A 16,033-nucleotide genomic window follows, 5' to 3' on the forward strand; every position below is an offset into this window, starting at 1 on the left:
ATGCCCTGGGTTCAAACCCCGGGCAAAGCAACATCAAAAATTTTAGAAATAAGGTTTTTCAATTAGAAGCAGTGTTTGGCAAGCGCTCCGGGTGTATTTCTGCCATTAAAAGCTCTCAGTGAAAACTCATCTGCCTTGCAGATGCCGTTCGGAGTCGGCATGTAGGTCCCGTCCGGCCAATTTGTAGGGAAAATCAAGAGGAGCACGACGCAAATTGGAAGAGAAGCTCGGCCTTAGATCCCTTCGGAGGTTATCGCGCCTTATATTTTTTTTTTTTATGTAGTTATTAATAAATTTATGTAAATAAATATTATTAAGCTCATAATTTGAAAAAAGGTGGGGAACTAAAAACCTTTTATGTTGTTGATATTTAACTTTCAGTTTTGTGTTCTTAGTTCGCGAAGGGTGGGGAACGCCCCCTCCCCTGCATACGCCCATGGGGCTATTCATACTAGTTAGTATTTAATTTGGATTTTGATACCACCTCACCGTTGCTTCTTCAGATTAAAGAAGCCATTAACGGGACAAACCTACTACTACTACTGTTTACGCGGCGTAGGCTGCCACCCGTCCCATCTCCCTCTTGTACATACGTGTATGCATGAATTTATACATATTCCGTATCTTGTACTGTATTTTATTATACGGAATTGTATTATATTGAATTAACTACAAAATTAATGAATTGTATTTACCCTTAAATTCCCTATTGGGTCTCCTCATGGACGTGTGGCAGCCTCCACCGCGCAAAATGCACCAAGTCGAATTCGCGACAAGTACAGGATGGCGATCTGGCATGATCGCCATCTGTCAAAAAACCACCACCTTTTGGTCATATGAATTTTTATTATTATTATAAGTTTTGCAAGGCATAGCAGAGTCAATTTCTATTTTTTCGTGAAAAAAATCAACGTTTTGCAAAAAAAATATAATTTCTTTAAAACGAGTTGTTTTTACACTTGAGCAAAGTGATAAAATTTTCGAAATATAGCATACAATTTCGCAAAGTGTGCAGCAAGTAAACTGTTTTATCGATTGGCTTTCAAAATTGGAGAAAAAAAAAGGAATTGTCATTGTTAAAAACAAAACCCCAAAGTATTTTTGCATCTTGTGATTTCGAGTATTATAATTTTGGCAGAGTATAGCAGTTGCTAAATTTTATCTTTTGTGAAAAGGGGAGCTAGTTTGCTTTGAGCACCTAATTTATTGAAACCTTGTTGTGCGTTGAACTAAATAATTCGGGATTCGCCTGTATACTTTTATCAGTAGAATCATAATTTATGAGTGAAATTTGTAACTTAAATACACGCTTTATACCGGATGTATCAATAAAACCATAATTGAATAGTGAACTTTGTAACCTAAATACACAGTTTTATATCATTTGGATAAAGTGGAGTAACGGCTTTCGTACAACGTTGGGGGTAGTATAGCTATCAACAAATACTAATAAAATCCTTCCCATGAGCATACTTTCCGCCAGCTGGGTGAGAAAATCGTGAAATCCATATTCCGTGTTCGACGATCAACCCGTGCACCTAACCATATTAAGTAAAGAAGACAAAAGTTGTCGGCAAGTATCACCGTGCAAAGAGAGAGCAGCAGCGACAGCCAGCACATCATCGCCATACCCTGCCGTCAAAAGCCAAAGTAGTCAGCAAACATTCTAGTTCATAGACGAGAATTTTGTGGGGTTATTCATACTAGTTATTATTTGAATAATTTATTCGACTAGAATTTCGTCTGACGACATAGAGGAAATGCCCAAGTACTTTCTGTAGCCAATTTGCAATGCATACTTCAGTTGACAATGCTAGATATCGTGCACATCAATGTGCACATAAACACAAGCAGGACGAGTCGCCCCTTACCGTTACCTCACAGAGTTTAAAGAAGCCACTGAAAAGGCCCAGCCTTATATATCAATAGTCCCAGACGGAAAACTTATACCGATGTCAAAATACTTTGGCCATGAAGGCATCAGCAGCATAGTACATGTTTTCTACTTGTCATTAAAAGCCTTTGCCATTCCAGAATAACGGAGAATGGCAAGGATAAACCCACTACCAAAGACCGGAAACCCAGCCAGTATCTACCGATATTATCCCTTTAGTCAGTAACGAAATTGTTTAAAACCGTTATTATTCCCTCAATCAAATGGAATTCTTCGGTTATCCAGCCATCAGCATGACTTCCGTAAAGTGCATGCACCCCTGTTCTGAACTCCATTAACACTCTTCATAGGGCGGTGTTACTGCAGCTTGGCCTGTTTTGACACAGTCAACCACGACTGGCTCGTTCCTCTCCGTTAGATAGTTAGATAATTTATTAAGGCTTGCACTGCGACCATTGGTCTATTGTGCTCTCACCTCCTTCACAGGACCTCATCCAAGCCGGCTTACTTGATGAACCCTAGCAGTTCTCTTGGCTTGAGGGATATAATGTGAGAATGTTCTGGCCATGGTGAGCCCAGAAACTTAGCCCTGCATCTTGAGATTGCGTCACATTCCACGAGGATATGGTCCGCCGTCTCTGCTTATCGATCACACAGTGGGCATGTGTTATTCCGTCTTTTTTAGTTTTTATATATATGTACGTATTTTTTAATTTTAAAATTTATTCCAAAGTATAACACAGGTCAACAAAAAAAAATTTTTGCGTTTGGGTTGTGCCCTATATATTCGGATTCTATGTTCAATTCTATAAAAAAATGGAATTACGAATCAAAAATGTTTGGATTTGTAGAAATTATAGCGATTTGAAAATTTTGCATTTTTTGCAGCGATGCATCGAAAAAATATCTACTTAAAGCACAACATTCTCATCTTAAAAAAAAAAAAAAAAAAATTGTGGCTGAGAAACAGTAAAAAGGAGATAAAAGGTCCCAGATACATATGATTTTAGGTAGATTTGGCAATTCGTTAAGTACATATTAAGAAACTCATCGAAAATTTTACTGACGGATTGGCAGGCCTAGCAGTAGAGCATGCCAGCTACCTAATAGCGTTTTCCTAAGTAAAATTTTTTTTAAGAAACTGTAGTTTCTTGGGTCACTCGTTGTGGGCGACACTATGTTTTTGCATATCACAGAGGAATGATGTCTTCGAGAAGTTGTAAACGAGCGGCTAATTCGTTTTGCTATATATGTGGCGTATGTATAAAAAGAAGACAAAAAAATTTGGATTGAACTAAAAACACAAGGATTTGCGAGACCTACCTAGCCTACTTCGATCTACCTGTTAAACACCAGGACAAAAAATGGGCTCCACATGTTTCATGTAACTCTTGCAGAAGCATTCTGGAGCGTAAGTTTATTTTCTCTTTTTTATTGTACTAACTGTTTCATATATATACATATATCTACATATTTAATTGCATAATAACTGAAATTGTTATGAAATGCTTTACGTTTTATTATAGTTTGGTACCAGGGTGAGAAAAGAGCCATGAAGTTCGCAGTGCCGAGGATTTGGAGGGAACCGAGTAATCATGACACTGATTGCTATTTTTGTGTAGTGAAACCACTGAAAGGGAAACGTTTAAGGAAAACAATATATACGGAACTACCATCGACATCCGCTCCAGTACCACTTGCGGAACAAAATCCTGTACCTGATCCACCTGTGTTGTAAAAGCAACTATTCCCTCAAGGCAGCTTTCAAACACCGAGTTCATCTGCATCCGTACATTCCGAATTTTTTCCTCAATTTGAACCAGGCATACCACATCTCATCAACTCTGAAGATCTCAATGAATTAATAAGACACTTAAATCTATCAAAAGACAAAGCAGAGTTATTAGCATCGCGGCTTAAACAACGAAATTTACTTACTTCTGATGTTCGAATATCTCGGCAAAGAAAGCGCCATGAAGAATTTTCTTGTTCCTACAGTAAGTAAGATGGACTCGATGGTCGATATCTGGATGTTTTTGAAAGGTTTATTTGAACAAATTGGTATTCCTCGTAATACAAATGAATGGCGCCTCTTCATCGACAGCTCAACAGAAAGTCTAAAAGCAGTTCTACTACACAATGGTAACAAATTTCCATCTATTCCACTGGCACATTCCATACATCTCAAAGAAAATCATGACAGTATTAAAATGCTATTAACTGCAATCAAATATACGGAATACAAGTGGGAAGTTATTGGAGACTTCAAGAAGGTTTGTTTTTTTACTGGAATTCAAGGTGGATATACCAAACACTCTGCTATCTTTGCCTATGGGATAGCAAAAATGATGCCGCCCACTATCGCCAAAACATTGGCCTGAACGTACTCAGTATGGAGTGGGAAGATTTAATATTAAACATGAAGCAATTTTCGATCCTAAAAATATATTGATGACGCCATTTCATATTAAATTGGGCCTTATTAAACAATTTGTGAAGGCTCTTAATATTGAGTCAAAAGCTCAAGAATAAATAATAAATAAATTTTTACTATACTAGAATAAATAAAATATATATCAAATTTTGATGAATTTTCATGTTTTTCGTTTTTCTAATTTTTTTCGAACAAAACCAAATCAAAAACTTTTTATGTTAATATTCTTATTTCTGGGTGCAAAAGTAATAAAAAATATACGCACAACCCATGTACAAAAATGTTGTTGACCAGTGTAATGTATTGAAGTGATAAATTTTAAAGTTATACATATGTATATATACATACTTTTTATGTATACGAAATATAATGAATAAAATGAATTTGATCTAATTTATACATTTTTAAGTAATTATTCAACCCGACTAGGACTAGTATATTAACTAGTATGATGCTGATGCAAATATTTACTAGTATGTCAACTGGTATTACAATGATCCATAGATTGTGTAGTGTGCCAACTGGTATGTTGATGCTGAATACGCTAACTAAAATAAAAATACCAGTTGCTAATATGGAAAAATTACAGAACTCATACTAGTTGGCATTTATGGCAAACTAGTGTTCTTCTAGTATAAAACTAGTTGGTTTGACGGCAGTGAAGTGATCATGATACGGGCCCTGAGTTTTGTAAACGGCCGCTACGGGAAGTTTAACTAAGAGTAGCTGCCCACAAAGTCCGGGATAAGCATCTAGGTAGGAAGTAAAAAAAAAAGAAAAACCTCGACGAAGCGGGGGGCTTCATCTTAAATTATAATTTTTGTGTCTAAGAAATATTAAAATTTGCATTGAAGATCACGGTTAAAGATCAAATCATATCGATCGTTTTATAAGAAACCAACTTTAATTGCCAGTCATTCGCTACACCTTATTTTTTTCTATTTATTTTATTTATTAACATATATATTCATGCTGACACAACAATTTTGAAAAAATTATTTAACAGTGCCAGTCACGTGTGATACAATAAGGTATTCTGATAATTAAAAAATACTTAACATAAAAAAGGGGAGAAGTAGGAAAATGAGAAATAGGGATACATTATAAAATGAAATACAAAGGGAGAAAAAAATGAGGTATAGATATTTTGAAAAAATGAAATATAATATGTAAAAGTTCACATTCAATAATATAGAAGGTATTAAAATAGAGTTGTAGTGGTTAACAATCATTATAAAAACTAAACACTTTATTTGTAAATTGCAATGTATTAGTAATAATCCTTAAACTAACTGGAAGTGAGTTCCAAAGACGTACCGCGTTGATAAAATATTGACGTTCAGATGTCAGAGTTTTGTGTCTAGTGTAAATAAGCATTGCCGAGCTTGATGATTGAAGAAACTGAAGCCTCTGGTATAAATAGTTTGGTTTCTGCGTATGAATAACCTTATGTATGAACAACACTGTTCTGAATTTTAACAAATTTTCAAAAGAAATATTTAACAACTTTACGGCATACGCAGACACATGGTCAAGTCGTTTTAGCCTAAATACGTATCTGGCAATGTTGTTATAAACAACATTAAGCTTAGTTTTACATACAGAGTCGCAGTTAGCATAAATCTCACAGCCATACAGTAGCGTAGGTATTAAGTACGCTTTTGCAAGAAGAAGTCTAATGTGTAAAGGAGTGAAATACTGTGTTAGCCATAGTGTACGAAGCATTCTGGTTACGCGGTGTAGGCTGTCATCCATCCCATCTCTCTCCTTTTTTATACGTAGCTCTATGAATGTATATATTTAACCCGTACTTGGTATTATATTCGATTATTGAATTGTATTTTATCGAATATCTACGAATTTATATATAACCCATATCTTGCATTGTATTCGATTATTGTATTGTATTTTTTTATATGGAAGTATCCCTAGAATCAATGCATTGTATCTACCCTTAAATTCCCTATTGGGAATCCTCATGGCCGTGTGGCAGCCTCCACCGCGCAAAATCCAAAAATACAGGATGGCGATCTGGCATGATCGCCATCTGTCAGAAAACCACCACCTTTGTATCAATAAAAAAAACACAATTGTCATTGGAAGAAGAAATATTGCAGCAAAATTTTTTTCGGCAAAGACCAACTTAATTTTGCGACACGTAAATCATTATAATTATTGTGGATTATATCCTTGCTTCATATCAAAGAGTGCTTTTGTAAAAGGGTGAAGAGATTGTCATTACGCGCTTAGTCTTTACAACCAATTTGTTATCACTTCGCACACCAACTCCGAAGTGTGTTTCAAGCCATATAGTTAAGAAATTAAAAGTGTAGATTTGGAAATAATACATTAAATTAAAAGTGTAGATTTGAAAATAATACATTAAAGAGATTAACCAAAGCTTAAAGGTCTTCATTCATATCCACTCGTGGTGCATAAACGCACGCTGCTCGGCCCTTCCGAAATACGCAAGTCCGCGGCAACACCAGCGCAATCAGTCCCCCGACACGTTGTCTTCCAAGACGCATTCCTGAACGAAGGTATCGAAACACCAGCAGTCCAATTATACAATCAAGAAGCGTCCACGGCGTAAGCGACCGTCCAGTCTGACCATCATCAATCGGCGATTATCATGGTAAGTCTCGTACAACTAATGGTCCTTCGTCGCCATTGACAAAACCGGCCTCTTAACAATACATACACGTACATATATTAAGTATATCCCCCGAATAAATTTGGGTGGCTCCCGCCAAATCCAAATTTCTCCCGCCAGAATTATAATTTCCCGCCAAAAATAAATTTATATATATATATATATATATATATACATTCTCACCCCCCATATATACACATATGTAAAAACGGTGCATTACAAACCGGCAAATCGCACTCATACTTTCACAAAGTTAACTTGTGTCCCTTGCGGTATAATTTAAATATATATCCCCACTTTTACATTGTTGGCGATACCCAGCAGTAAATTCGGCCACATTTACCTTGCTTAAAATACCCAGCAGTAAATTCTGCAGGTCATCCCAACTGGGCCCAGACTACTCCACATTGAGTCTAACTGGTCCTAACCTACCCACTCTTGACCGATAGGAAAGCTTCTGCCTTTGGTATTCCCTCATAAATAAACACCAGGCAGTCCCAAAAAATTCCCAAAATAGCCAAAGTGAAATTAAGCAAGTCCTTTTTTAGAATGGCTACCGTGGTCGAAAATAAATTTATATCCGATACGGATCTCTTTTCGGATTACTGCGCTCGGTTCGGCACAACCGAGATCCAAGATAACACCGAGGCATCCCTAAAAATAAAAGATAAAAATATAGATGTGTTCTGGGAAAGGGTACAGAGCGCATATGACGCCGTCGTAGAGTCAGATGACAACGACCTTCCCGAAAACTTTAAGGCCTCAGCCTTCAATAAATACCGCGCCTGCCTTATAGCATACGAAGACACAAAGGCAAGAATAGGCGATCAGCTCCAGCTAAGGGTACTAAGCAATCCCGTCCCCGCTACAACTACCACTCCCCAAGAAAAGTCCGGGATGCACCTCAAAGTACCCGCCTGCGACACCGAAGTGTTTTACGGGAGTTATGATCAATGGCCGTCCTTCCGTGACATGTTCACGGCGGTCTATATCAACCACCCCAAACTCTCGAGCGCCCAAAAACTGTACCACCTCAGGTACAAAACCCAAGGAAAAGCCGGCCAGATAGTAAAGCAATTTCCACTGAGTGATGACAACTTTGCTCTGGGTTGGGAAGCTCTTAAATCCCGTTATGAAAATAAAAGAGTCCTGGTCGACAATCAAATAAAAGTCCTCATGAACCTCAAGCCCATTCCGACTGAAAACAGCGAAGACATTCAGCGACTGCAATCTTCCGTTAATAACTGTCTCCAGATATTAGCAACTCAACAAGTCTCGACAGACAGTTGGGACCCCATATTAATATATCTGGTAACCTCAAAACTGCCGGAAAATACAGTTGCGCTTTGGGAGCAATCTTTAAGCTCCAGAAGAGACCTACCGAACTGGTCCCAAATGGATCAGTTTTTGACTACTCGCTACGAGATAGTGGAAAGGGTGGATCAATGGCGACCAGCCAAATCCCGATACAATCCACCCTCCACCAATTTCTCAAAGCCTCCCTCAAGTCAAAACAATCCCCAGTTCAGGCAGGCTCAAACCCCTAACCAAAACCGCAACAACAACTACTCTCAAACTCGCACAAATGCTCATGTGGCCGAGCATCAAAAAGTATACACCTGCAGAAAGTGCAAGCAGAACTCCCACACGCTACAAAGCTGCTTGCATTATAAAAAGCTGGCAATCCCTGAACGGAAAAAATTCGTGAGAGAAAGCAATCTCTGCGAAAACTGCCTGTCCCAAACCCACCTCGTAAAAGATTGCACAAGCACAAGAACGTGTCTCTACTGCCAAGGTCGCCACAACTACAACCTCCACGATACCGGAATATCACACCAAACCAATGGCCCTCGAAGAACGGCAGCCCAAGTAGCAACTACTCAGGACGTTACCAACCCAGATCCCAACGAGGAACTTCCCACCACCTCAAACGCTGCCCGCATCCAATCTTTGCATGCGGAAAATGATAGCAAGATTATTCTCCCCACAGCGATAGTGTCCATAGAACACCGAGGGGACTGCTTCAGGCTCAAAGCCTTAGTGGATCAAGGGTCAGAGCGTAGCTTCATCTCGTCGAAAGCTCAAATCAAGCTAGGCCTCCCATATACCCACTCTCTATTTGAAATATCGGGAATGGGAGGCGGAGTAGTACAAACCTCCAACAAGCTATGCTCACTGACCCTAGTCTCAAATGACCACAAGGTGAAAATAAAGGCCCAGGCAATAGTTCTACCTCGGCTCACTAGGCAACTCCCAACACTCAGGCTAAATAACGACCAAATGCGTAAATGGTCCCATCTCAAGCTAGCAGACCAGAACACTCAGAACCCCTCCCAAATTGATCTGGTATTAGGCAGTGATCTTATCCCACAAATAATGCTAAATGGCATCGAAAAGATCTCGCCCACACTGCTAGCACAAAACACGATATTTGGCTGGATAATAAGTGGCCAAACCCCCGAAAAGGTCGGATCACACTCCGCTCAAGCGTGGGAAGTGACGAATGTCCAGCTGAATGAACAGCTACGGCAATTCTGGGAAATCGAAGAAATACCCAGAGTGCGAGTGGAAACCCCAGAAGATAAAATGTGCGAAGAATTTTATCAAAGCACAACCACTCGCATGGATAACGGTCGATATATGGTTCGGCTCCCATTTAAATCAACATTCCCGAACGATATCGACCTAGGTCAATCCCGTACTGCAGCCCTACGACAGTTCCACGGCATGGAACGTTCCCTCTCAAAAAAGGGCGATCTCAAGCAGCAATACGACCAGGTACTCGAAGAATATCTGTCCCTAGGCCACATGGAAGAATGCAGTCCCAATGAAATAAAATCCCTGGGTAAATACTGCTCATTCTATCTCCCTCACCATGCAGTCGTAAGGTCAGACATAAGGACAACAAAAGTAAGAGTTGTGTTCAACGCCTCCAAAAAGTCGGGTTCCGGTCACTCCCTCAACGATGTTTTATGTACCGGACCAACCCTCCAACCCGATCTCCGACTAATGTTGCTGAAATGGCGAACATATAAATATGTGTTTAATGGCGACGTCGAGAAAATGTACCGCCAAATTCTCTTGCACCCCGATGACCGAGACTACCAACGGATAATATTCCGAACCCCCGAACACAGTCCAATAAAGGACTACAAGTTAAAAACGGTCACCTTCGGGGTTAACTGCGCGCCTTTCCTGGCTATTCGCACTCTACACGAGCTGGCGAAAGACATAGCCGATTCCCATCCACGCGCAGCCCCAATACTAAAATCCGAGACGTATGTTGACGATATTTTATCTGGCAGTCATGATCTTCAATCAGCCGAGCAATCCCTAACAGAGACTATAGACGCTCTCAATTCAGCCGGCTTTCCCCTAAAAAAGATCACGGCAAACCATCCCAACATCCTCCAAAAAATATCGAAAACTGATCTGCTGGAAACAAACTTTCTCGAGTTCGAAAAGACTAGCACAGCCAAGATCCTGGGCATCCAGTGGAACGCCCTAACGGATACATTCTCGTATACCGTCGACTCAAATCCGGCATCCACTGCAGCCACGAAGCGGCAAATCCTCTCCTCTATTGCGAAACTTTTCGATCCCGCAGGGTGGCTGACGCCCATAATGATCCAAGCGAAGATGCTCATGCAAGAATTGTGGTTAGATGGGACCGAATGGGACGAGAAGGTTAAACCCATCCGTCTAGCCAAATGGGCGCAGTTCTCTCAAAACCTTCGCTCTATCTCAGCCATCCAGATACCCCGATGGATGAATTTTACGCCCGATCAATACGTTGAGCTCCACGGATTCTGCGACGCCTCAGAAAAGGCTTATTGCGCAACCCTGTACCTAAGAAGTACCGTCGGTACTCAGGTCCACTCTCACCTTATAGTGTCCAAAGGCAAAGTGGCTCCTCTCAAAACTATTAGTCTGCCACGCCTGGAGCTATGCGGAGCGCTCTTATTAGCAAAATTAGTCGCAGTAGTCCAACCCCATCTCGGCCTAAGTCAACAAAAATTAATCATGTGGTCCGACTCGGAAATCGTGCTAGCCTGGCTGGAAAAGCCTCCCCACTCGTGGAAAACTTACGTCTCTAACCGAACAGCGCAGATCATAGACCTTGTTGGAAATGTCCCTTGGCGACATGTGCGAAGCAAAGACAACCCCGCGGATCTTGGAACCAGAGGATGCAGCCCCGACGATCTCTCTAACTCATCGCTATGGTGGAATGGTCCAGAGTGGCTTTCCCGACCCCCCGAGGACTGGCCAACACCAACGGCCAGAAATATTGTATCCCCCGAACTTCGCCGAGTCGAATCACTGCATGCAGCGGAAGAGTCAGAAGACTTCTTGGAACGGTTCTCCTCCTATTCCCGCGCCCTACGCGTAGCAGCGTACGTGTTAAAATTTGTAACTCGGCTGAGAAATGCCGTAGGAGGCAGTCGTACCCCTAACGATCCCGCCCTCTCTTACGCCGACGTCATGCGCGCGAAAATCCATCTGCTGAGCTTGACTCAGTCGAAATTCTTCGCTTCCGAAAGAGCCTCCCTCGAAAATTCAAACCCAATCGGAAAGCGAAGCCCCCTACTGGCACTTGACCCCTTCCTGGACACAAACGGGATTCTCCGTGCCAACGGAAGATTAGTAAACGCCGACATGACCTACAATGAGTGTCACCCCATCATTCTCCCCGAAAAGGCTAGATTTACTACCCTTTATATAAGGTTCCTGCACGAGAGCTTCCTCCATGCGGAAGTCCGCCTCCTGCAACAAGCTATAAGGCAGGAATTCTATACTCCCCGACTCAAACCTCAGCTGAAAAAATGTATTTTCCAGTGTAAAGTCTGCACCATCCATAAGCGACAAACGCAGTCCCAAATCATGGCAGCTTTACCCCCCGAACGATGCACTTTCGCGCCCTCCTTCACTACTACTGGCGTAGACTTCGCCGGCCCGTTTCAAATCAAAGCTTCGTTGCTCCGATCTCCAACCCTCGTAAAAGGTTATGTGGCCGTTTTTGTTTGTTTCACCACCAAGGCGATCCACCTGGAATTGTGTTCGGATCTCACTAGTAAGGCTTTTCTCGCTGCCTTCGCCCGGTTTGTAGGGCGTCGAGGGTACCCGAAGCAAATGATGAGCGACAACGGCACAACATTCATTGGTGCTAAGCGAGCTACCGAAGTAGAGTTCGTCACCTTCCTCAACGAAGTCTCGACAGATATTGTCCAAAAGTATGCGCCACAAGGCATCGATTGGAAATTTATACCCCCCCCGGCGCAACCCACATGGTCGGCTTATGGGAATCTGCCGTCAAAAGCTTTAAAACCCATTTTAAAAAGGTTGCCGGAACACACAGCTTCACCTTTGAAGAATTCTCCACTCTATTAATTCGTATCGAGGCCGTTCTCAATTCTCGACCTATCTCCCCACTTTCCCAGGACCCAGCGAATCTCACCGCCCTCACACCTGGCCACTTTCTCCGAGGCGCACCCCTTCTCGCCATCCCCGAGCCGAACTATGAACACCTCTCTATGATCAACCGTTGGGACCGGTTGAAAGTTTTACATCACCAATTCAGCAAACGCTGGAAGAATGACTATCTCATGGAGTTACATAAGCGGTATCGATGGCAAACCGCTCAACCTCCCCCTAAAATCGGCGATCTAGTCGTCATTAAGGAAGATAACCTACCCCCTACCGAATGGCGCCTAGGACGCGTGGAAGACACCCATCTAGGAAGAGACGGCCATATCCGAGTAGTCAACGTACGCACGCAAAACGGTGTGCTCACCAGGCCTATCACAAAATTGTGTTTCCTGCCACCAGCGGAACCTAATTCAACCTCGCATGGTCCCCTATCATCTCCCGACCTAACTACAGTCCACTAAGACTTAAGATTGACACCATCTCAGAACATAACTGAACCATCCCGCATCTCTCACAATCAGCCTCTAACCTGGCGATTCCTCTCAGACATACCACTAATGTGCATTCATATCCTTTCCTTTCACAGATGGATCGTCAGCGCCCTCCGGTTCCCACACCGCGTCGCTCGCTGGAATCGCGAGTCGTAGTAACCGCAGCCCTGACACGTCGCATCACCCCCGCAGTGGCTGATTACCGCAAATGTCGTCTCTGTTTGCAGCATCACGCGCTTTTGGTGTGCCCTCTCTTTCAGGCAATGCCCACGCATCAACGGTTGGTTATAGTCAAGGCACACCAATTATGTAGCAACTGTTTGGCATTATCGCATCGGACCAACCAATGCACATCTACTGAACGATGCCGGGACTGCGGGGGCTTCCACCACACCATGCTACACGGCGGCACCGGAGGCCGCCAAGCACCCACCGAAGAGGAGTCTCATCAACAACCACGCCGTCGCGTCGCTACACATCACCGTCGTCGTCGTCAACAGCAGCCTGCGAGGTCGCCTCAGCGCGCGCCTACCGCGCATCCAACCCCGCGACGCAGCGTCGAAGAGCGTACCATCCGGTGCACCGCGACCGGCTTGCGCACCGCCACATACAAAACGAAGGTGGGAAAAATCCTGATCCAGGAAGCAGTACGCGCCTTGCAGGAACTGAAGCACACATTAGGCGCTTAGTGCGCCTAGGCGGCCCAGGATGGTTACGCGGTGTAGGCTGTCATCCGTCCCATCTCTCTCCTTTTTTATACGTAGCTCTATGAATTTATATATTTAACCCGTACTTGGTATTATATTCGATTATTGAATTGTATTGTATCGAATATCTATGAATTTATATATAACCCATATCTTGCATTGTATTCGATTATTGAATTGTATTTTTTTATATGGAAGTATCCCTAGAATCAATGCATTGTATCTACCCTTAAATTCCCTATTTGGAATCCTCATGGCCGTGTGGCAGCCTCCACCGCGCAAAATCCCCCAAATCAAATTCGCCGCAAATACAGGATGGCGATCTGGAATGATCGCCATCTGTCAGAAAACCACCACCTTTGTATCAATAAAAAAAACACAATTGTCATTGGAAAGAAGAAATATTGCAGCTAAATTTTTTTCGGCAAAGACCAACTTAATTTTGCGACACGTAAATCATTATAATTATTGTGGATTATATCCTTGCTTCATATCAAAGAGTGCTTTTGTAAAAGGGTGAAGAGATTGTCATTACGCGCTTAGTCTTCACAACCAATTTGTTATCACTTCGCACACCAACTCCGAAGTGTGTTTCAAGCCATATAGTTAAGAAATTAAAAGTGTAGATTTGGAAATAATACATTAAATTAAAAGTGTAGATTTGAAAATAATACATTAAAGAGATTAACCAAAGCTTAAAGGTCTTCATTCATATCCACTCGTGGTGCATAAACGCACGCTGCTCGGCCCTTCCGAAATACGCAAGTCCGCGGCAACACCAGCGCAATCAGTCCCCCGACACGTCGTCTTCCAAGACGCATTCCTGAACGAAGGTATCGAAACACCAGCAGTCCAATTATACAATCAAGAAGCGTCCACGGCGTAAGCGACCGTCCAGTTAGACCATCATCAATCGGCGATTATCAGGGTAAGTCTCGTACAACTACATTCCATACACTTTACCTACTCTACTAATGATATGATTATTCCATGTCAGAGTTTGATTAAATACCAAACCAAGGTTTTTCGCTGAGTCAACATATTCAATAACTGCACCATCTAGCATTACCTTGTCTAAGTTTCGTGTATCGAAGGCTTTTCAGCGAATGACAATACATTTAGATTTGGCAGGATTAATTGATAAACCATTCGCAGATGCCCATGCACTTACATTCGTCAATTCAGAGTTAATATCATTAATACACATGCCAACACGATCAAGAGGACAGCACACATATAGTTGAACATCATCAGCATAAATATGAACATTACAATATCTTAGCGCATTGGGTAAGTCATTAACATACAACACAAACAACAAAAGGCCCAGGATTGAACCTTGTGGAATACCCCTGAGTACAGGTACATAATTAGACCTATTGCCACCAACATACACAGCCTGAGATCTCTGAACGAGGTAGGACCTAATCAAGGCAGTGGCACGAGAAGAGAAATTAAAAAGATTTTGTAGCTTGCGATATAGAAGCTCATGATCAACTGAGTCAAACGCCTTGGAATGATCGAGTAGAGTTAGAAAAGCAAGATTATTTCCATCAATTTCCATCCTAATGCTTTCTATAACATCCAACAGAGGCGAAATGCTACTTCGCTTCGGTCTGAAACCGGACTGACGGTCTGTTAGAAGTCTGTTATCATGCACATATGACATTATTTGCTTATGAAGGATACGCTCAACAACTTTAGACAAAAATGGTAGGATAGCAATGGGCCTGTACTCGTTATTTTTCTTATGTACAGGAATGATTTTAGCAACTTTCCAACACCTGGGGAATACACAGGTCGTTAGTATGGAGTTAACTAGATGGGTCACATGTGACAGAATCTTTGGCAATATAATTTTGAGAAACTTCGCACTGGTTCCATCAAAGCCAGTAGCGTTTGACTTCACGGAAAGTATGGTTTGCACAGTACCACAGTCATCAACGCACATAAATTCAAGAGGACTGGCACCAACATTTACACGTTCACAGTAGTTGTCAAGACTAACACGAGGGTTTGATACCGTCAAACTAGCAAAATTAACGTTAATTTCATCTAAGTCAGAGTGAACAGGTAGGCTTTCTTAGTAGTTTGTGTCCATTATCTAATGCACTTCGATATGGAAGCGAATGAAAATGAGTGATATGTGATATTATAAAGCAGCAGTTTGTCAGAGCGTATAAGCAGTGTTGCCAGAAAAAATTTTTTGCTGTTAGAATCTAGAAAAAATGGGCTAGAAAGAGCTCAAGGAAATCCAAAACCCGCTGCAAAAAGAGTTAAAAGCATTGTGACGAATATTAACATCACTAAGCGATACTATCATCACTAAGCCGATACTAAGCAGCCACACGTATGTAGGTAAACAAATCAGTCATCATTTACTCACATGCATGCAAGGCAGCGGAGAGATACTCACAAACGCATGTC

The sequence above is a fragment of the Eurosta solidaginis genome, chromosome 2 (genome assembly GCF_040869045.1).
Source record: "Eurosta solidaginis isolate ZX-2024a chromosome 2, ASM4086904v1, whole genome shotgun sequence".
NCBI lineage: Eukaryota > Metazoa > Arthropoda > Insecta > Diptera > Tephritidae > Eurosta > Eurosta solidaginis.